Here is a 24333-nt window from a genome sequence, read left to right on the forward strand (position 1 = left end):
GGGCTCATGCAGGCCAAACGGGAGTGAGAATTTCAGGTATTTCAGAAAGAGGAGGTTAGATTTTATTGTGCAAATGTTGACTGACTAGTGACTAACTAGAGAGCTGGAGAAACCTGACTGGTTTCTTACACCTTTTTTGCAAGAGATGAGACAAGAAATTTGGGAAGAGATGCAAAACTGGACAGAAGGACTGACCGACTTGCTGGCTGAGCGAGTGATGACAGAGTGACGGAGTGACTCAAACACTTACAAAAGACAATTTTTTTAGCCGATCTGAAAAAACAACAGGTGCTATAGGTATCAGTGCCGAAGGACATTTTTCTGTAGATTTGTGTGTTGTTGCTGTACAGCCTGAGAACTTTTAGACGATTTATGCTGAAAACATCGCCAGCCGTCACTCATCGGACCACAGTGTCACGCATCTGTTCACAATCCACACAGTTTTTAGAGGACAAATCCATGATTTCAAGGGATTCAAAACAAAAAAAAAGGCTTTCAGGAGAACAGCGTAGGACGAAAGAGATCACTGACACTGAGCAGCTGCTCATTCAGAAGCTCAGCGCAGCGCAGATGGACAACATCATGCTGTCCAGATTTTTCCACCTCCAGACCAGAGCACCTTCAGGTTACAGAGAAGCACAGTGGCGCCCCCAATGGACGAATGATCTCGGCCTTCTTTGAACAACTTTGAACATACTTTGTACCTCCTCCAGCTGACAGTTGTGGTGTAACTGGAGCAGAGGAAGAGGAGAACCTGGTGAAGAGTTCCGACAGGAGAACATGCTTCTCTATGTACTCGTGCAGAGTACATGGAGAAGCAAAAAGCACTCTCAAATGCTCTTTCAGCTTCTCAAATGCTCTTCACAAAGTGTTCGGTCTGACAGCAAAGTTGCTCTTAATACACGTGTTGCTGCAATTTTGTCCCTCAAAGGAGATGTATGACCACCAGCAGCAGCAGCACCACCACCACCCCTCGTCACGGTGCTGGTGCAGCCGCAGACGAGCTCCAGCCTCTTCTTCGTCATCCAAGGTCTTCACTACATCTTTCTCCACAAATGTGACCTCCAGCCAACAAACGTGTGCTGATAGCCGTACTGAAAACAGACAGCGATGCTGCGCACTTTGCCCACTGTCACATCCTACATACGACATTTCCATCTGGAGATTTTGACAAGCAGGCAGTTAGTGATTAACTCACACATTTGTCTCATTATATCTTATATGTTCTGTGACATTCTCATATGCTTTCGTTCTCTTATAGAGTTTAGATTTTCCCCACTCTTGCACACCCACATGATGCTGTCATCTTTCATAATTTTCATCGATCATACAGAATCCTGTCTGCTTGTTTACAGTATTATTTACTTTTGTGTCGGAAGCTGCAAAACTTAGTTGGAAGCCACTGATAGAGTTACCATGAAGGAAATGGCAAATTTTTAAACTCACATTTGATCTGTATGTCAAGGAACAGAACATTTGAAATCTAAAACACGCGCAGACGTTTCACCTGAAGGAAACAACAGACACCAAACTTTATGGCAGCGTTTTGCAATCCAGTCACACAGTGAAGTGTCCATCAACTGTCAGCAGACAACTTAGTGTTCAAATTAACAATGGAAAAAAACAAACAAACAAAAAAACTACATGCTTATGCATTTGCTGCCGTGACAGGTGCACCCCCAACAAACTGAGCAGCATTTCTCAGTTGTGGGCATGCGAAGTCTCCAACATTGATAACGGTGCCAGTTTGTGTGTTTAACAATTATCCACCATAGAGAGCCAAAGTCTCTCCTGGCTGGTCTCGGTTCCACTAACGTCTGTGGCTGAATGGGTTTTCTCTTAGTGGGTTTCTTTAGCCTGTTTTGAGCATGCAGTCTGTTAAAGTTTTGGTTGCTTGTCCCTTTGACGGAAACGTTCTGTGATGGTTCTGTTCAAACATGGCAGGATTCCAGTAAGGCTCACAAAATACATTAAAACAATCCTATATAACATATTCCCCACTAATCTGTGTCACATAATGCTGATGTTAGCTGTGAACAGAAACACTCGCTCATCTGTTTTCACTGGCAATCATGCCTTATATGCCTTTATTCTTTCCATTAAAGCTTTATTGACACATTCTGATTGTAAAGACTGTAAGACTGAATTTACTACGACTGTGATGATTTACGTGGTGAGAATTAGTTTAGCTCAGCATAAAGACTGGAAGCAGAGGGAAAACAGATCAAAAATACACCAAGAAAGCATCTAAAGCCTGACTTCTTAACTTGTTATGTTGTATCTTGTCAGAAATATAAAAAATACATGAATGTTGTTTTTCATTTCAGACCTGCTGGACACAAGATGACTCCTGCCTCACAGTAAAGTCTTTTCCAGTTTAAGTTTCCACACATCACACCTGTATTTGTTGATCGTTGGTCCTGCCTCTGAAAGTTTTCAGTGAGCGCAGAACACGTACGCTTTGGGCAGGTGAATCTGAAAACAGCCTCACGGTGTCAGACTCTGGACACACATCAGTCCACACAGTGAAGCCCAAACAAGCAGGGAAACGTATTCCAACCTTCTGAAGGAAGTTTCTCCAACATAACAAGTAATAGTTGACCACACATTAATGAGCATCGGCTGTTTCCTCACAAACATAACTGCCAACTTTGACAAAACAGCAAATGTGTAGGCCACACATTATTCATCTCTATTCATAGTGTTTGACGCCAAACCACGAGCATCAGTCTGCAAAATCTCTCATTCGCACAAGAGTGACCATGACAGCGGCTAAGTATAGCCAGCAGCCCATCACTGCATGCGTAGGATGACTAATGGAACAACATAATTGCAGAGGGCTAGAAGTATCCACAGGGGGCAACAGTGGGCACAGGGGGCCTCCTGACTGATGACAGGTGTCCATTTTGATGCCTGCTGCAAAAGCGCTGTAGCGACGGCACACAGGGCCAGTGACAAGGAAGTGAGAGTGTGTGTTTGCTTGTGTGTGTGTGTGACGAAGTTGTACAAAGGGCTTAGTATGAGTCAGAAGTAACGCTGGGGCTGTAGGAGAGGAGAAGGACTGTTAGCATAACTGTGAATATTCATAATTTTAGAAGCATATCGGTTAACTGGCACAGTGATTCAGAAGGGGCATTATCACAACCAGAGGTGTGTGTGTCTGTGTGTGTGTGTGTGTGTAAAAGGGAGAGAGAGAGAGAAAAGCAACAACATTCAGCATGATGTCATAAAATCTTTAAGCTGCCTCACTTTACTCCATGAACGGTCTGCATTGTGACCCTGGACTGAACCGACACTTTGCTGCGACTGTGACGCTCTGATGATTTTATGTGATGTGTGAATGTTTTAATTGGAGACGCTCCACAGGGGCAGTTTGTGGTCCTATGGCCACCAAAGGCCCATGCAACAGGTCAGTGAATTACAAGTCTGAGCGCCTCAGCTGGTGGCGGGTGATACGGTTGCAATCACTATCACAATATCACTCAGGATATTTTCTGACTTTATTCTCCACCACAGTATGGCAGGTGCGTGCAAAATCACATGTGAAAAGATGTTAAGAGTCTAAGTCTAAGACATGATCTCAGACCGACTTGTCAGCTCGTCGGCTACACTCCGTTTCCATCAGTCAACTCGGTGGACTGACCTGACCTGGAACCAGACAACGTGAACCTTGTAACTGTCATGTTCCTGGTTGAAATCTGACATGGTTGCATGTCTTTCCCCTCGTTTCTCTCTCTTTCTCACTACAAAAAGTTTTCAAAACTGCTAGGAAAAAAAATGCAGAACAACGCTTGGATAAGATCATGTCATCATGATGCTATTTTGGTGAAATCTGATGAGCAATAACAATTGAGTCAGTATAATAACAGCACTTCCCTCAGCTCATTTTCCTGCTATTATTTGAGCATTCATTCTCTTTTAATCTTACATTTGAATTACACTGACAGTAGAAAGATGATTTACCAATGAGTAAACGGAAACAGAGACTATAGCATTTCACCTGGAGCGTCTGGCTTTTCTGCCAACAAAATACACCACAGAGACAAAAGTATCCAGACAAACCTCTTTATGGGGCTGTGTTTCAGGGTTTCGTCATTAAGGTCCCTGTTGGTGTAATGCTCAGGTGTCCCAATAGTTTTGTCTTTGTAGTGTATTAAGCTTGTAATGAGGGAAGGAGTTACTCACTGCTGATTGGTCAAGGTTTTTTCAGGTCTTTTAAATCACTTTGGCTAATTAGACCTCTGCTTGTTATATCACCCTGATATCATTAAAGTTTTGTTTTCCTCACTGCGGTTTTTCGCACTTGGCTCGCGACGCCAAATTCATTCATCTGAACGGGTCATCCAATTTTTCTCATAATAAGTTGGGAAAATCTCTCCACCTGTCTACCGTGAAAACTGAAAACCAACTTTTTTTCCAAGATGCTGTCACTTCTTATTGTCACTCATCAAAACACAACAACGAGAATAATCTCGCCGTGCTGTCAGAGCTTTCACACTTATTTTAATGAAAACAAGTTCTGAAGCGCAGCCTCGATCGCTTGGAAACATTCACATTTTTAAGAAAAAAAAAACAAATTAAGGGACAGAGAAATGTAAATATTTTTTGGGACTTGAGTTAAAGCTTAATTACTTCACAATATTTGTGGGCGAATGATGGGATTCATGCACTTAAAAAGGGTTTTTTAACATCACATATCCCGCCTTTTCTGATCTGTTCTGACCTCTGGATGGTTGTGTGATTCAGACTGTGACTAATGACGGATCGGCATGTGGAGCACTTCATGCAAAATATTATTTTCGTGAAGGACTGTTGGGTAAAGTCAGAGGTTTTCAATAAGTGACTGTGAGTAATACCTCTTAAAAACCGGAGTGGTTTTTAAACTTTTGTTGGGGATGTTTTAAGTTGATGTTTTACTAAATCAGGGTCAGCACAGACTCCTCAAGACTTTGTGTTGTTTTCCAGTTAAACTGCCTTTTGAGACATAATTTAATATCTTTGGTGCCGAACATTTATCTTATCTAAATCAGAAAATTAAAAAACCCCATGATGATAACACATGACAAAATATTTAGCAGTTTGGGATGTAAAAACTCTTCTTTGAAGATTAATATTGGGGTTTTTATTTCATATTCGAGGCCTCTACGCCCTCGAGCGAGTTTTCTGCGCTCAGTCTTGACAATGACGATGAGGGATCACTTTCATCCTCCATTTTCAGATTGTGTTAGAGTGACCACAAGAGGACAAAAGCCTGCATTAATGCTGTACTCTCTGAAGCGGCATTAAACTCAGACCTCCTCCTCACATTCTGCTCTGCTATCAGCTCTTCTGATCGTTTAAACCTTTCTCAAAGCCTTTCAGACACTGATATCTGACACCAATCCCAGGCACATTCAAGGAGTAATTCTTTAGCACGATCGAGACATCTCAGCTTGATCTCACGTTATATTTGGAACATTTAGCCATAAAATCAAATACAAGCCTCCGGGGGAGAAAATGCTCCTGTGCTTGACTCAGAGACCTCCATAAAACTGAAATGATTTCAGTGACGATGAAGACTATTCAAAGGTGGTACTATGGAAACTAAAAATTCTGTTTAGCTGCCAAACATCAACAGTGAAGTGGCAGCTACAACCAAATGAGAGTGTATTTTTTTCTCTATCCTATCCAGAATGCTAACCTCCACACTGTATCACTTGATTATCACTTAATCAGTGGGGTGGAGCATTGAATCTACTGATACATTGAAAGCTGGGCAGTGTGGGGCTGGGCTCAAGCATTTGTATTTACCCGTGGTAGCAATACCACGTCCCGTTTGTGCTGGAGCTTTGTTATTGATAGGTGATACATTTACTGTCTGCCGGGGTGGAGGTGTGTGGTTAGGGATGTGTGGAATAAGAGGGAGGTAAAAGAAAGAACAACAAAAGTCGGCGATGTCTTATTTTGCATTGAATTTTACTGTTATGTAACTTTAAATTACTGGGACATTTTTAAGGAATTATTTGTACAGGATGGCCCAGTGAGTGAAGTTCTCTTTCGCATGAACTGGCAATAAACCAGCATGAAATAAAATCTGAACACAGCAACACTCAATATAAGCCGAGTTTCCCAGAAAGGTCAGTGTAGTTTGGTACAAAGCAAAGTGGACAAAGTGTTAAGTTTCTACCAGTGAAATTCTTAATAACTGAGCTTCTCTGAGGTTCACTTGGTAAGTGTGAAACAGTAAATACTCATTTGCAAGTTTATGCCTCACAGTTGCAGATGTGTAATTTACAAGCTCTAAACTTTTGCACATTCTTTCTTTCAAAGTATACATAGCAGGTGAGTATCTACCAACTACCTGACTGATTTCTCTGTTCACCTGTTCACCACCAGATTACGTGGCCCCCGTTGGAGCCAGTGTCCTAAGAGCTAATGGATACACATTTGGTCTTAGAAGGAAATTTTCTGCAATTGTACTGGAAATTAATAGGAAAGTAACAAACCCCTGAAATAAAATGTTACCCTCATGGTGAGATGTGTTCAGTGCCGCTCTTGAGGCAGAAATTACAGAAACTAACGTCACTGGACAGTATTTAAAAATGCTGTGTTTCTATAAGAAGTAGCCTTCAACTGAATGAGTTTTTCTGCCATTGTTTTGTGAGCTGCTGCCAGATTTTTCAAAATGGTGGACACTTGCTTGAGGAATGAAAGTCCTTTTCAGCGCCGGGTCTCAGTGTTGTGCTGCATGACGATGACACAGTTCCTGAGCAGTGATGGGGGAAGCCTGCCATATACATGAGTCAGGTTACTGTAACGGGTCTGTCTGCGCACCACATCCAGCACTGAGGACAGACTGCTCAGCAAAGGACTGAACTCTGTCCAACAGCTCTAAGCGTCATGCTCGGGCACACTGTGATCACACTCCTCCTACACAACACAGGGGCAGAATGCAGCCACACACACATAAATATATATACACACACACATGCGGTCATGCCACCTTCAAAATTAGCATGTCATTCCACATTCAACAATCACAGACTTCATGTCGGTAGGCTACATAATCACAGCAATCAGTCCTGCTCAGGGCCTCATCTGCATTAAAAAAAGCAAAACAAAACAAACAAACAAACAAAAAAACAAAAAACAAAATCAGCAGTCATGTAAAGTCACAAAACGGCACTTACAGTAATGCACTCCAACAAAATTGACGAGCAAAACAACAGCAAGGAAGTGGGAACATCACATCCACTCCCACGCAGGCAGGATGGCACTTCAGTTTTAAAGTTATGTAACAGTCCAATGGTGTGAGATTACATTCACTTTGCCCTCAGAGGGGAGACAAGAGATCAAGATACTCAAAAATGAAAAGTCTGAGTGGCTAATTGAACATTTTTCTGGCTGGCGATGGTGCATAAATGACATTAGTTCACATCCACAGCTGTCAAAAAAAATTAAAAGCACATTTTAGGTGTTTGAAAGGTTTCCTGTGGGTCCTGAAAACATCAGCCGCATTAAAAACTGAATCAAACTTTTAAGGCTTTTGTTTTCTCTGGACAAAAAACCACTCAGAAGTTTCCAGTCATCCAAGTCATCAGCCAAAAGAAAGCCAGCCGTCAGTCCACACAGTGAGAACAACAGCTCCTCTGACAACCTGAGCAGAAACCTGTGGCTGCCAGTAATTACATTTCATTTGAGAACACCTACACCTTGTGCATTCAGTGCCAGTCTGAAAACTCCTCATTTCGACTTTCCGAAGATTGAAAACTCATTTAAATGAAGTCAGTGTGTTGGATTTGAGCAGGCAGGCTGCACCGCGCAGCCAGAGTGACATCACTGCTCCGCTGACACATCGCGATTGTCCTGATCGCTAATTGATTAATTGGCACAGCTTGAATGTCACATATGCATGATTCACCGAGCAGCATTGTTTACCAAGACGTCCCCTGCTGACCGGAAACTACGTTAAACAACAAACGCCAACGCGCTTTGAACTTGAGAACAGAAAGAAACCTTCAAAGGGAGGAGAAAAGATTAAAACAGATGCTGTTGCCCGCGGCCAGCATGCATGTGCCAACTCTTCAGGAACTCCCTCTGCATTTTTCACTGTTTTTTTAACCCTGACAACCGTGTCTTTTTATTTTTACTTCTTTTTTACGCAAATTCTACCACAAAAAAATAAACTTACCTTCTCTCTAAAGGTGGGAACAGGTGCTGCGCGGCTCTGTGCGTGTTCTGCCGTCTAATTGGGCGTCCGAGAGAGTTTAATGGTGATGTGTGAAGACAGTGCTGAGCCTCTGAGTCCGAGCACCATGCTGTGGGAACACGGGCTTGTCAAGGAAATGCGCACAACACTGGTGACAAGGCGGAGGAGCGCATTTTTAATTCTGTCTGAGCATCTGAAGTGATACACAGTCACAGCATAGACACTGTGTGTGTGTGTTTGTGTGCCCCACCACCACCCGCCTCCCTGACTCTGACACACACTCACTCACACACCAGATCACATTATGCCACTGAAAAATGATGCTTAAGTTAAGAAGACCATTTTTTATTCAGCATAAAAGCATAAAAGAGGGCGTTTCCGGTGTGATAATTCTGCAAAAAATCATTTTAAACAGTCATATTATGATGTCTTAAGTCTTCTAAGCTTGCTATAACGATGCCGTAGAAGACACAACGATGAAGATCTTTTAACCTGCACGAAAACATACCTCAAAGAGACGGTTTTAAAAGCCACAATAAACTCTAAACTCCGATATTAAAGAGCTAATATTGAAAATATTATATTAACATTGTAAAGACGCCCCACAAAGTACTTTAAAGCCACTAAACCAATTAAATCATCATCCCTTTTGTCCATAATCTGCTGCACTGCATAATATACTTGCATGCACAGCACTCTGTGAAGGTGGGAGAAATAGAAATAAACATGAAAAAAGCTGTGACCATGGAAAAGAGGCGTCATATAACCGGAACTGGACTTTGACGCACAGTGCGCTTTTTTCTGTCTGAGCTATTTCTGGACTGCTGCATCCATGATTGCTTTTTTTTTCCTTCTTTATACAGGTGATGATTTGTGGTTCTGTTTATGTCCACTGGAGGGCGCCAAAGGCCGCCTTTACTTTCACCTGCAGGGGAAAAGAAACCCACTGAGTGAAATATTATAGCTCAATGTAAAGGTGAATAAAAGGTTTAGGCGCTGCTCCAGTTCTGTTTCTTTATGGATCAGTCAGAGGTTTTGAATCAACTTTACTGATAAAGTTCAGTGAAAGGAATTGCACAAAAGTGTCAAACAGAAGCAGCACTTTGTGATGCAAAGATAAAACAGTAACTCGCCAATAAATGATGCTTATATGTTGCTAATTTGACCGCCTGAATTACATTTTTAAGGCTGCAAACACGTTCAAAATGCTGCTGCTTGATCTTCACTTGCTTGTCTCCCACTGCAGTGCAGAGTGGATTTTAAATTCCTGAACTTCTGAAATCTTTCAACATGGCCGGTGCTAAATCTGAGGTGCTGGTCTTTGTCCTTTGACACGTGTCACTGATAAATTTGGGGAAAATACTGTAAATCTCCTTTGAATGTTTACGATGTTTGGAGAACCTTATTTTATCCCCTTCTGCGCTGAGGCCAAGGTTCTGAATGCATTTGTGACCTCTCCCACCTTAGAAATCTCTCTCTGGCTTCATATGAATCAGAGTCATGATTCATAAGCATCTCTGTGATTTCACAGCCATGAACATGAAGGACCCGCGCAGACCTTGAAACAGCAACATAAAGCAGCTTCTTTTCATTTCCTCGTTTATCAACCTTTCCTTACCTTTATCATCACCTTTCCTGTGATGAGTCTGTTGGCCTTGGGTCTGTCTGTTGTATTTGTGTAAAAAACAAACAAACAAACAAATAAAAGTTTAAAAAAATAAAGTTTATTTAAAAAAGTGAAGGCTATTGTGAGATGTGGGAACAACGTGTGGTGTCCACATACTTTTGGCCATGTGGTTCTGCATAGCCTTGATTCTTCCTTGATATTTTTATCTTGAACTGATGCCACACTGTTTAATTTCTGATCAGATTAAGCTTGAAATTCCTCATTTTTCTAATGGCCGTGTTTGTTGGTGCTCTGCCAGCTCCAGATGTTGTTTGGCGTCTGGCGGTGGGTCATTATTCTCTGATGACCACAGTCATTCCTCTGCGCTCTCTTTAATCAAATCAAGTTTGTTTTCCTGTCCGCAGTAAGACTTGTTTTCTGGTCTTTCTCATGCCTCTGAGGACTCATGCCTGCAGATGATGAGTGTAACTGTGAAAATCCTGCCATTTTGGAGATTATGACGATGACGCTTTCAAACTGATGGCTGACATGAGTGGCTGAATGAGTTAACAGTTCTTAAGTTTTTCCCTATAATGTCAGACTTCCTCTTTTGCTGCTCTTGGTTTAATCACAGACTCAAAAATTAACATTTTCAATACATCATAATGCATAAACAAAAGCAACACTTTCAATTTCTATTTGTTGGATTTTTCCACATTTAATTTGCAAACTGATCAGATATGATTAGATGGAGCATGAGATGCAGCTGGAAGGAAAAAAAGCTGCTAAACAGATCAGTTTTTAGGTTATTTAATCACCGTTTTATTTATCTTTCAGTGTCATGTCCATGTTGTCAGGAATACAATTCTGGTGTTTGCTCTTCATTCATCTATAGTTTACTGTTGTCGGCCAGTCAAAATCGAGATCTAAATGAAAAGTACTCAAACAGGCATTAACACTGACTGTATGATGTAAACTCTGGACATGCTAATAATACCTTGTAATGGAAGCACATCCTTGTTAGCCGCCCTATGAAGCTGTGTATGGGCTAATGTCAGCATGCTAACATTTGCTAATTAACATTGAGCAGTACAGCTAATGGGAATATATAATGTATGTACTAAAGCAGTGGACAATTTCCTCCTGCTGTAGTTACAGTCAGTAGAACCATGAATATCTACACTTGATTTCATGTTAATCCATCTGGTAGCTGTTGAGATATTTCAGCCTGGGCCAAAGTGGTGGAATAACTGACACAGACAGACATTGTCACCCCTAGAGCCATGCAGTTAACATGCCTAAAAATATGGATGTGACCTCAGAGTCGCCAGTGGAAGCTACAGCCCTGCTAATATTGACTCTGTCTGTATTTTGGGGCTAAATTATAAAATCGCAGGCTCGAACATTACAGCGTGCAGCCCTGTCTGCACTGACGGCCATTTAGTTATCTCAAAGCAGAACTAATTTACTGCAACCTTTTTTCCATTATCCACTGTGCACTTACATGAAGTATTTTTAAACAAAATGAATATAGATAGATGCATTTTAGGTTGTCTCACGTGTACGACTTGCTCCTGTACAAACTAGCATAAGAAACCGTATCATTCCAAGGTCAGAATGTGTGATGTGTTCTTTTAACATCTCATTTTCTCAAGCTGCGGTCGGCTGGACGCCCTCGGGGAGGAAACTCAGATGTTGTGTGGCTCTCTGTGTTTCACTGCTGGGTGTTTGCCATGTTAGGACAGCAACCCCCCTCCCCTCCTGCAGCATCTTTCACATGCCAGATCACTGTGGACCCGTTTGTCCATCCACTGAGTGGAAAAACCACTAGTGTGGCAATCTGCAGCCACTCAGAAACCAACAGCACTGAGCTAATGCTAATTAATTGGGAGGCACACACATGCACATGAGTTATCTCTTTGCTTTTTGCCCTCTTGCTCTCTCTCTCTCTCTCTCTCTCTCTCTCTCACACACACACACACACACACACACTCATGCCGCCCACAGCCCTTCAGAGTGTGAACTAAAATGGAAGTGATGTATTGTGGTCTCAACGTTGTGCAAAGCATCTCTGAGTCACACAGAGAGAAATGAGCAGAGACGTGGACACTGCTCGTGTAAGATACTGTGTGTGTGTGTGTGTGTGTGTGAGAGTGTGTCATCATGTTACACTCATGTCAGATACTGCGTGTAGGCACATATCATATGCTGCGTGGAGGTCACGGAGGCGGGCGGCCATGCTGATGTTCAGACCTCTCCATGTCAACTCGAGAGCTCCTCGGGGAAGGTTAAGATGACGGCTGGGAGACAGGTAGCTGCATAGCAATGAGCGGCCGTGTGGGCAGCCCACAAAAGTCTGTTCTGTGATCATTTTGTTCACTCCCACCTTTGCTGCAGTAGAATTTAAAGCTCCTTTTCACTCAGAAATGTGTTTCTCTCACTGTAACTAACTTCAAACTTTGATTTTGATGCCAGAAGGCTGTTTTCGCAATCGTCTGTTGAAGTGCTCACCTGTGAGCACACTGCAGGTGCGCATGTGGAAACTAGTGCAATCCAAGGGCCCTTTCGCACCTACATGGTTTAGTCCAGACTTTTCATTTTAGTCTGAACCCAAATTACAGGCGTTGCTTCAACAAAAGGCAAAGAGAGGAGGAACCGTGGCTCGGTTTGTTCTGAGAGTGAAAGAAAATTATTGGATGTTTCAGACTTTTTGACCAGTTACAGGATGCTCTGGATATGATAAGAACTGGAAAACAAAAGGAAAACAACATAGCAAAACAAAATGAGCACAGGGAGACAAAATGTTTGCACGTTTGTTGTAGGTTGTAATGTTCGGTTTTTGTCCACACGCTTACAGAGAGGAGCCGATTCAGCTCTGTGGTCTTTCTGGAAGATGCAGCGGTTGAATTGTCTTGCATTACACAAAGATTTGTTTCTGTTGTTTATCCTCCCTCCATGTCCACGTTGGCTCCAAAGCTGACTTTGAAACGTACATTCATTCAAAGACTGTGTGAAAAGCTCCACAGCAGCTACTGAATGGACCACTCTTTGTCTCATTTATAATGCTTGTGTGCTGGCGATTTCACATTTCTAGCGCAGCGGGCCCTACAGAACGTGTGATTATGTGTTTATGACCATTTCTATGCAAATACGTATAATCACAATTTATTCTGCTGCAGCGTTTTTGCCGCATGATTGGACTTTTAAGCTCTTAAACCCCGCAGACCCACCGATGAGTCAGTCAGTACGAGCTCAAGCTGTTCAGCCAAACGTTGTTCAAACACACAGGCCTTTATTTTGAATTCTGCTGGAGACCCTAAAATTTACAAAGAAGGAGTTTTGGGTTTGGATACGTTTGCGTGGTATGTGATATGACAGTGTAGGACGAGGCGATTTCCCCAAACTTAAAGCAACCTGTGGATGAATAAAATGTGGAACCTGCGTGTTAACAGGTAAAGCCAACAATCAGAAGGAATAGGCGACCTTTCCGCATACTTTGTGTTTTTGAATTATCCTCAAACAGCAAAAAAAAGTCACACTTTGAGACTGCATCCACACACCAACATGAGGGCAGAAGAGCTGATGTGGTCACTCATGTCTCCTGCACCCTGTCTGTCTGTCTGTCTGTCTGTCTGCCTGTCTGCCTGTCTGCCTGTCTGTCTGTCTGCCTGCCTTAATCACAGCTCAGTCTGCGGTGACACAGTCGAGTTGACGCCTTGTTCGCGTCTCCCGGACTCAGGAACTGACAGCTGAGTCACAGAGTCAGGACTCTGTGGTCCGATCACGGCCACAGAGGCCACCTCAGCTGCAGATAGGCTGGACTGTATCATGTTTGACGACGCTGCACTCACTTAATTCTCAGTCTAGTCCAAAAAACAGCATGTGACTGCTATTCAGAATGAGAGACGAAGGTGTTTGTCAACTGTTCATCAGGATATGTACAGACTTAGCTCAAATAAATCATATAAAATCAAAAGTAATCGAGTTTGCTGTCACTAACAGATCAGATATCAGGGCACCCTCAAATATATGACAGATTACATCTTCTGACTCTAATAGGATGAATCCTGTCATGTCCACAAGCGCATAAATTAGTCTTTAAAACATGCAGTCAAATCTTGTTTTCTTCACCTTTCATTACTGTTTTGCCAGTTTCACTACGCTTTAGTTAAATAAACCCCTGAGTGTCACATATCCTCGAGTAGGCGTGTTCTTCTTGTCAAACCTCATTAAAAAGCCGCCAAGTTGAAAAGTAATGTCATTAATCATTGCAGAGTTTGAGGCTTCTTTTAGTCCAGCTGCTGCTTTTCTGTGTGCAAGAAACCAAATACCTTTATATTTATTTTTTACCATGAATAACATCATTGATGTCAAGAATTAAATGTTAATTTTTTATTTAAATGTGTACTCAAAACTGTAACAACTTTAGTAAAATAAAAGTACAAAAGCATTTGCACCAAATTGTTTGATTTGCTTGCATTCAAAACATTGTGGAGTTTGTTCTGTGTGTATTTATGTGTGTGTGTGTTCAAGAAAAACAGAAGGACATCAAGTACAAAAGAAACAGGGAGAAGTCTCAGATCAGAGCCCATCCACTGGAACGGGTACTTCATAAAAATATTCTGACACCAACATCTGTTCAAGGCGCCGCACGTCAGCCGACGTCTCCTGATCTCCTGCAGCTGTCGTCCCGTACTCTCCGCCGTCATGGTGGAGTTTTACTGCATCTGAAACGCTGAGGCTGAGGTGAAATCACACAATCCAGACTCCCTGTACCTGAGAATCCGACTCAGGTGTTAGAGCTGCTGTCTCTCACCTGCACAGTCTAGCAGTATTACACTGTGTGTGTGTGTCTATGTGTGTGTGTGTGAGTGCACGTGTGTGTGTGTTTGTGTGCAAGGACTGAATATATAATCAAGAAAGAAAAGGCTAATTACTCAATTTACTTCTCTTCATAACCGAAAAATACCCTTTTAGAGACGCTTTGTCTGAAAAGATGATTTTCAATGCAATTTTTGTCAATTTAAACTTTAAATTGAATCCACCGGATATGCTGAGTAGGAAATAAATGTCGAAAAAGGGAAAAAACAGCCTCTTATATAAGTATTCAGACACACCTCTGTATTACTGAAGTCAGGTGTGGCATGAGGTTGTGTTTCAGGGATTGGGCTCGGCCTCTTAATTCCAGTGAAGGGAAATCTTAAGGCTTCAGCACACCAAGACATTTTGTACAATGCTATGCTTCCAACTTTGTGGCAACAGTTTGTTGAAGGCCCTTTTCTATTCCAGCATGACTGTGCCCCAGTGCACAAAGCAAAGCTCCATAAAGACATGGTTGGATGAGTTTGGTGTGGAAGAACTTGACTGGCCCACATAGAGTCCTGACCTCAACCCCATCCAACACCTTTGGGATGAACTGGAACGGAGATTGTGAGCCAGGCCTTTTGGTCCAACATCAGTGTGTGACCTCACAAATGCTCTGCTGCATGAATGGGCACAAATTCCCACATAAGCTGCAAAGCTGTCTGTGTGTTTAGTATGAGAGGTCACTAAAGTCCCTGTTGGTGTAATGGTCAGGTGTCCCAATACTTTTGTCCATATAGTGTGGGTTGTTGGCATTTTTCCAGACTCGTGTAGTCAGCTGTTGTTCGTAGGTCATGTCTCAGTCCTCAGCACACACATTAGAAGCAGTCACTGATATGAAAACAGTCCTCAGCTCCTCTCTCACGGTGAAGCGAGCCCTGCGTCTCCCTTCCTCCCATACATGCACCCATGCACATAAACACTCCACCTCCAGTCCTCTCCTCTCTGTCTGCCTGTCACCATCAGCAGCTCTTATGCATTGCATAAGCATGTCGCTGCCAGCACCCTCCGATCATCTTGCTGAAAAACCTTCTAGACAGGGACACACAGAGCGAGGGAGGAAACGAGCGAGAGTGTGAAAGTGAGGAGGGAGCGACGGGGATGTGCGTGAGGAGGCGGGAATGTGAGGGAGAATATGCTTCAGTATCTTTTCCTTTTCACTGAGTGGAGGGGATGGAGCGAGGGATGTGTTAAGTGAGGGATGACAGGCATGACGATCGCACCTTTTGGCTGACTGACTAATCCCGCCTCCGCCGGCTGCAAATGAATCTGCTAAACGATCACAAGCCTGGATGATTGAAGGCTGGATGGATGCATGCAACAAAAATCACAGAAACGGAAGTACTGGATCATTTTGGTGCCCTCAAAAAGACATCTGACAAAAGTCAATATACTTTTGTTGTCTCTTGATTTTGTTCTGGTTGTTGACTTTACACCTGTTGACATCACAAGCTGAACGCCAGGCTGAAGCTGGATTAGACAGCTACAGATTCATGTGTGGAGGTAGCAAGCAGCTGATGTTGATCTGAGATGACAAAAGATGAGCTTTAAGGTGGTGTTTTGGTGCCGCAGTGTGAGGTCTGGAGGTTTGGATGGCAGATAATTGTGTTTATTTCTGAAGAGGCTCCATTTTCCTCACTTCTGCTTGAATATTCATGATAATTACTCTGAGGTATTCATCAGTAAGAAGCAGAGAGAGAGAGAGAGAGAGAGCAACACCCTGCAGCAGATAACAAGACACCAGATCTCTTTCACCAAGCTCCCGCGAGCTCACCTGTGCCTGTGTGTGTGTGTGTGTGTGTGTGTGTGTGTGTGTGTGTGTGCGTGAAGCAGTGCTCAGACAGTGTGAAGCTTTGTTTTCTATCCCCACCCATCCAACCGTGAGAAGAATACGGTCAGACTGAGATTCAAGTTCGTTGCCATCAAGGGTACATCTGCAGCTGTGATTACAACACACACACACACACACACACACACACACACACACACACTCAGCAGGTCATGTGCTTTCAATCCACAGTCTTTGGGGAGAGACAATAGCAGCACATGCATATATTTGGACATGTAATGAGGGCACAGCCCACCAATTAAGGAGTACTGGTGTGTGTGTGTGTGTGTGTGTGTGTGTGTGAGGACCACTAGTCCCGGCAGGGGATGGAGACGAAACCCAGCGGAGGGGAACCGACCCCATTCAGAGCTGGTAATCCAATTCTGAAAGCTGTCTTTCAGAGGAGCAGTGTGTGTGTGTGTGTGTGTGTGTGTGTGTGTGTGTGTGTGTGTGTGTGTGTGTAGGGTCGGGAGGGGTGGGTAGAAGTAGCTGAGGGTAGTTCTTTAATGTGAATGCAAAGCAGGGGAGGAGGGTCAGATTACTGCACTCCTCGCTCTTCTTGTAACCGTTCATTTGTTTTTTAAATGTATGAGTCCCGCTTTCCCGGGGGACAGTTAACCCCCCCTCCTCCTCCACCATCACCACTACATCCTCCTCCTCCTCCTCCTCCACCATCAGCAGCTCTCTGTCCTTTGGTTCGATAACCCAATGAAGTGTGCTTTTATCCGAGGCTCAGGTTTCAGGCTTTCGTTCTTCGGGGTCCTGAACACGACAAAAGAGAGAAGAGAAACTCCAGTTCACCGTCTCCGCCTGGAGACTTCAAGGGACGCAAATAAAAACACACAGTGTGTATCTGAATTTTGATGGGATTTAATGGGATTTTACACAGAAAACTCAGGGCTTTTTGAAATCATACACAGTGGAGGAAAGCAGTATTTAAATTAACTTTAAGAGATTTTATTTTTGTTGTTGAGAAAATAAGCCAGACTCACCACAACTCGGCCGAGGCGAGACTCCACATGACAAACGACAAAAGTCTCCTTCCTCAGTCGGTGTCGCCGGAGGTGCAGCCAGCAGACGCTTCTCCTCTTCCAAGTCCTGCCAACAAGTCCACTAGTGTCGTGTCCTCCCGTTAGCATTCGACAGAAGACACTGGAAGTGGACTCATGAATTCAAATGAAACTGAACATACCAGAACGCTGACATTTATACCCGACTGTCACCGACCTCCGATTGTAAGACTTCTTATCTAACCATTACATGTTTTCCTGTTCCGTACACCTTCTGACCTTCCTATGCACTTTCCACAGTCCTTTGTTTAATCACACACTTTCCAGGTGTCTGAACTCCAACTGCTGCCTGTAATAAGACACATACTGTAAAAAAAAAAAAGAAAAACAAAACAAAATACTGCGGATAATAATCTATAAAGTTAAAGTGACACTGGCAGGCTGCCTATTGGGTACTTTTGATAGCATAATTGTGTCCTCAAAGGGACATTTTCCTATTTTCTTTTAAGAATTTCATGCTCGTCTACGGTAAGCCGCAGCGATGAGAATGTTTTTGCAATAAGAAACAATTTTCAGATGCTTGGGGACATAAAATCATCATGAACATCGTTTTGAATAATCTGCTCCTGTTAAAAGAAAAAAATCTGTATGTTCTGTCAGTGAAAACCATGAAAAAAGAGTTTGTTGTGGTGAGTCTCGCATGAGGCGAGTTCCACAAGTAGGCGAGAGAGAAAAGCGGAGATGAGTCCTCCTTTGAGCCAGCAACACATCTTGTTGTTTTGAAACACAACATGAATCATAATTTCAGAATAAAGTGCCAAAACACAGAGGTGAGGTTCATAAGTCAACCGTGAGCTGTCGGAGTCGAAGGTGTCAGAGAACAGAGATGGAGATGGTGTGAGGTAAAAGGTGATGCATTCATTTGATCTTCTCTCTTGTTGCCCTTTTGTTGATTTTCTCTTGCCCACATTTAGTTTTTAAGCTTCTTTTGCAACAGAGGTGAAATTTCTGCCAGAAGATTCAAGAGAAACTGGGAATGCAGCAAGTAGAGAAAACAAGTTGGACTGAGAAGTTGGAGAAAATGAAGATGACGTGAGCGAGAGAAAAACCGGGTTGGCCGATGAGCGAAGGATCCCCTGTAAGGCCCACTGGGTCTCTGCAGACTGCTGGACGAATGGAGCGCCGCAACAGAGCGGAGAAACTGGAGATGCTCCTCCACTCGGCTACTGAGTGACATCAGCAGCTTGGGGGAGAAGAAACACACACACATCCAGATTCACACACACACACGCCTCACTGCTGACAGCTTCCAGATGTGCACACAGCCTTATTAATATAAACGTACTGTATGTACTGCAGCCCCAGTTCTCCTCCCATCATCCTCTTCTGCTCTTTTATCTGCGGGTTGAAGGCTTAATGAATGTGAGACTGGCTCTGTCACCTCTCTGTGACTGCCTGCTGTTCTCGTTACACTATTACAGCAAAAAGGAACAAAATGACTTCTCTGAGGCTGGACTCATAGACTGTGCAGGAGATACAAAAAATGCCACGTTTAGACATTATAATCATTATAATCATCATCTGAGCGAGGTGAGGAAACAAGAGGGAGGTTTTTGGCTGACAAATATATCCAATTCTTATACAGACTTACTCGTTTTACAGGCCCAGAAACCCAACATGGCTGTTTGTAAATGAAATGAAATGAAATCAAAAACGAAAAGTGAGAAGTGATGGACCACACGGCAGATTGACGTTGCTATCGTAGCTAACAGCTGTACTGCTCTCTTTGTATACATTCAAATTTCAGTCAGACTTTCACTTAGACGGATTTATGCCAGAAATTAATGATGCGATTAAAATGACCACACTAATTAAAATGAATGAATACATTTGTCTCTCACCTGCCAGCTAACGGAGCTAAGCTGAGAGTCAAGTCAATCCGCCGCGGTCTGTTCACACCCACAGAGGAGCAGAAGAACCAATTAAGGTAAGTGAAGGCACCTGTGTGGGCGTACTCACTTTAAATCTGAAAGGTTTGACATGCTAATACTGTGTGCTTTGCTGCTAATGTTTCCAACACGTAAGTTGCTGAGAGGGGGAAAGAGACTCATTATTGAATTTCACAGCTAAAGAGCTTAGCAGCCCATTCAGACCCTCAATTAACCAAGAATACACTCAAAACGAGTCCAATTTTGATGAGAAACTTTCACGTCTGCGTTGAAAATTTACTTGCAAGACATGAGCCAAACTAAACGTGCATCTTCAACGAGAAGAATGACCTCAAACAATAACATTTTCACTGTTTCTGGTTTGAGTTTGAATGAGGCTTTTTCACCCCAATAAAGGCATTTCAGGAACTTCCTAATTAGAAGTAAATGTTTACATTTTACATCTGGCACTGTTAACCAGCGATACTGTAAATTACATGTAAGAGAGCACACTGAGGAATTACGGCATCTCTTAGCTTGTGCTGTTAGAAGTTGTCCTCCCCAGCTTCAGTTTGAGGCATTTCTTATGCTCTTTGTACCTCTGCACACCTACACACGTCTCGCCTGCTTTGTTTGCTTTCTTGCTTGATGTTTGGGGCTAATGAATGTTTTACGAAGGAGATTTTACAACCAGCTAATAATAAGAGCACAGGCCCGACAGCTCGCTTGACAAATTCAGACAGTCATGCATGCATGAGTCCATAAGTTTCTCAAATTTCACCCCAGCTGCACACTTGACGGAGGATCACAGACAGGGGATGTACAGTATTTATACGTCTTCACGCATGCACAGAAATACACAGAAATTACTGCTCTGTTCGACGCTCTCGAGCCACCACAGATTTAGTAACTTCATCAGCATACAAACACACAGCGTGCTGCACAGCTTCTAGACTCAGACAAACAGAAACAGAAACACACATGCACACACACACCCCTTCATGTTTGTCCAACTTGTCTCCGGTTGAAAAAGAAACACACATTTCCCTGCGAGGTTTCCATCTCTCCTCACCCCCCCCCCCAATATCGAGCGGGCTTCACTCTGCAGAGAACAAAGTGTTTGTTTTATTTTAGATCACAGCTTCTGTGTGGGCACGAGGTCAGAGAGTGGTGCACTGCAGAGGGAAGCATGAGGCGTGCTTTGAGCCGCGGTCATAGGAGTCTCAGTAAACAACAGGGCCGTAGGTGGAGGCTCCAGGTCTACAGTCAATCCAGCTGCAGGAGCCGCAGCACGCTGATGAAGACGACGGTGTGTGTGTGTGTGTGTCTCTGTGTTTTTTTTGTTTTTGTGTGTGCGTGCTGATCAATCTATGTGTTCTCTAGCAAGCATGTGAATGTAAGATCCAACGCTGGCATCAAGAAGTACGTCTCTGTCTATACATCATGTCGGCCCTCCTATGATTGTGTGTCACCAGAAATCAGCACAGGCATCCAGCATTTCCTGTCATTTCTGATCCTGTCCTCCGTAGCTCATCATCCACAATCAATAATCTCTTCAATTTCATTTTTATCCGTTGTGCAAACTCTTGCTTTGTGTTGTTGCGCTGTGGTTCCTGAACTTTTTTTTGAGGATTACTGACAATTTCTGGAAATACAGCGGGAAACTCGTGAAGCTTTATCATGAGTCTTGTGCAGAGAAAGCAGAATAGACTCCAGGAAGTCACTGCGCCTGCAGAGAAATAGTCCTGGCATGAAATGATCATTTTTACACATCAGTTCCTGCAAAAACTGATTTTTTTTTGCCAACTTGGAGCAAGTGAATCCAAGGTGTGAAGCCAGTATTGACATGTCATCACCTTTTAAGTTGATACGGTGAACATGTTAGCCAACAGTTCGATATTTACACATCCAGCAGTTATGGATTTTGGATTGGCATCAGGTCAAAATCTTAGTTTCTCCAACACTTTTAGACTTGATCACCAAATAATTGCAAAGCTAATGACAAAAATAGTCCAAATTAGCAAATGCTACCATGCCAACACAGCAAACTAAGGTGGTGAACATGGTGAACATGGTGAGCATGTTGCATTAACATTAGCTCTCTCTCTTTTTTTTCTCAATGTTGATGGAAACACTTCGAGATGGACCAGCGAGAGCTGTGGCGAAGAAATAAATAAATACAGAAATAAATGGCAGGATGGATGTTGCTACAGATGCAAGCAACATCTTTCCAAAGCTTATGGAGAACCATCAGAACCCCCCCCCCCCTCCGACAGCAGCCACACTTCATGTTATGTTATGTCTGCCCTCAGCCTGCCTGTCCACTGCCTCCTTCTGTATCATTTCCAGCCTTTTCGCTCTTGCTTACCTTTCCATTTGAATACACACACAGCTTTTAAGGGAGCCATCCACCACAGGACACCCCCCCCCCCCCCCCACGTTGTTGACACTTTCTGAGTTGAGGCACGTGCGTATGAGATGCCTTCACAAGCATGGGCACGCGCTGATGTATTTGTATGTTTATGCAGAGCTGATTTAGCTCCTCTCTTTCTCCCTCAGGCTTGTCTCCACATTACTAACACACACACATTAGAGGGCAAGAGATGGGGACTAATTAAGTTGGTCACAGAAATGAGACTTAACCTTCATCCCCTAGCTGACTCACGCTGGCAGAAACAACAACAAGAAATGGCCGATGGCCCTGCATCCGTCTGTCCCTCTGGCTAAAACTTGATCACAGTCCCGGCCGTCTGCTGTGGGTGATCAGAGCTGACAGAGTAACACACAGCGTCAGGCCTTCCTCTCATCCCATACCCCCTCATCACTCCATTCATTCCTTCATCTGTTCAGCCCCTCTCATCTCTCTGGGCGAAAGGCTGCATTATGTCCAGACAGACAGAGAGAGACAAGGAATATGAATTATGAAATTATCATCTTGATAAAAAATGATAAAGTAGTTTGATCAAGGTTTTAGTTTTATTTCTCTGAGGCGAGGCAACTCTGGATTCCTAAATAACCCGTCACAGCGTCGTGAAACTGTGTGTAAACTTCGCTTTGTGGACAAAAGTGATCGTAATTTATCCCCAGAACTTATTCTGCCTCCAGAACCCTAGAAGGTCTGAGGACGTGTTGGTGGATCTCAGCATGTTCCTGCCTTTCACCACCATTTCCATCCATCCATTTTCTAGGGTCGCGGGGGAACTGGACCCTCCCTGGAGGCGGGGTTCACCCTGGACTGGTCGCCTGTCAATTGCAGGGCCAACACACAAAGACAGACAACCACACACTCTCACACTCACACCTAGGGGCAATTTAGAGTAGCCTAATGTGCTTAATTAATGTGGTTTTGGTATTGTGGGAGAAAGCCGGAGTACCCGGAGAAAACCCATGCAGGCAACATGCAAACTCCACATAGAAGGGCCCAGAGCGGGATTCGAACCTGGAACCCTCTTGCTATGAGGCGACAGTGCTAACCACTGCACCACCGTACCGCCCTGCCTTATTTCCCTACTTGCCTATTCCACTTTTACCTTCATCAGCTCTGCCTTGAGTCCACTGACCCATGACTGACTGACAAAACACTTAGACTGAAACACGTTAGTGAAGGACGTGTTTCGTGCAGCCGTAGAGCTCCATGCCAGCACAGGCTCCATGTGAGCAGCCCGATCACTTCCTTAGGAAACCCGAAGGAAGTGCTAAACTTACACACGGAAGGCGGAAGATGTCTCTATTGTTATCCACACAGCTACAGACTAGTGTGGCCTCACTTGGACAATAAGCGAAACTAAATTATTAGCATTCAATAGCTAATAGCAAGAGTTGCTTCATTTTCCTACTTTTGCATTTTCCCCTGAACTTCTTTACTTTTAATTCAACCTTTAAAAAAACTAAAGTTCTTTGGTCTCACCATTTTAGGTTTAACTCACTCAATTATATAATTTCTGCCTGCGAGAAACTCATGGAAAGCTATAAATTCCTGCTCTGTAGAGGAGAGAGCGAAAGCATGAACAAAAGGTAGATTCAGTGTCAGGGGCACCTCCTGAGCCCCGCAGAGCTGTTATTCAGAGAGGGGATGAGCGCACATTATCAGGGATAAGCTGCTCTAACAGCCCACCCAGCCTGCCTCCTGCGCTCCTGCATTGTTCCAACACGTTATGACTCACAAGAGCAAAAAAATACATCGAAACCTCTGCCGCGGAGCCTCCTTGCTCTCTGTGACTCACAAAGCTGGACTACATTTAGCCTGCAACATCCTTTGCCAGCACAGCCTGACAAAAGAGCTGGAAAACCACCTGCATCTTCCTGCTGGTGCTAAAGCTGAAATGTTAAAGCAGTGCATAAAGGGAGCAGCCAGAATGAAAATTCAAACATACAAGACATGATATCATGGAGAAACATCTTAGGAATGTGACACTTTGAGATTGATCCTCTTTAGAGAATGAATATCAGCAAATTATTTCTTATGATGGACGTGTGGTATTTTGAAAATCAATTTCAATTTTAGACCAGAATGAAAAGTCATCATCATTACATGACTTAAGTTGTCAAAGTTACCAGGAGGCCAGTGCAAGCCTGCATCAAGTGTGTTTGCGACCCATTCAAATCCTGTTTAGGAATTCCATTCCTCATTTTTATTATTTAATCAAACTCAAGTTCAATCTCAAGTCTACATGTGACGCAAGTCAGAAAGACAGAAAGTTTTGTTTTAATTCCATCTCTAGAAACAATAGAGACTGTTTCCAAAGTCACGCTGTGGATATTATTAGAACTGGCCTTCAGTGTTGACATATTTAACTCCAGTGCCAGGATTTTCCTGTGATTGCAGCAACGTGAATCACAGATCACAGCTGGAACACTCAAAGGCTGGAAATGCACCCAAACCTAAAGAAGAGGGGTTTATCTTTTGCTCA

The 24333-nt window shown here is 43.3% G+C and overlaps 1 protein-coding gene across 2 annotated transcripts in view; it reads right to left on the reverse strand.

Annotated features, from left to right (window-relative positions):
* The window catches only part of rin1b (Ras and Rab interactor 1b), a 24385-nt gene extending 15958 nt beyond the window's left edge, over positions 1-8427 (reverse strand). Inside the window, exon 1 of one of the 2 annotated variants that reach the window (XM_046379846.1) lies at positions 8171-8427. The gene's annotated coding sequence lies outside the window, so the exon portion shown is untranslated. The remainder of the gene's footprint in view (positions 1-8170) is intronic. The other variant, XM_046379845.1, reaches the window with a different exon arrangement.
* Positions 8428-24333: the final 15906 nt, after the last annotated feature.

The sequence above is a fragment of the Scatophagus argus genome, chromosome 23, assembly GCF_020382885.2.
Source record: "Scatophagus argus isolate fScaArg1 chromosome 23, fScaArg1.pri, whole genome shotgun sequence".
Lineage (NCBI taxonomy): Eukaryota > Metazoa > Chordata > Actinopteri > Scatophagidae > Scatophagus > Scatophagus argus.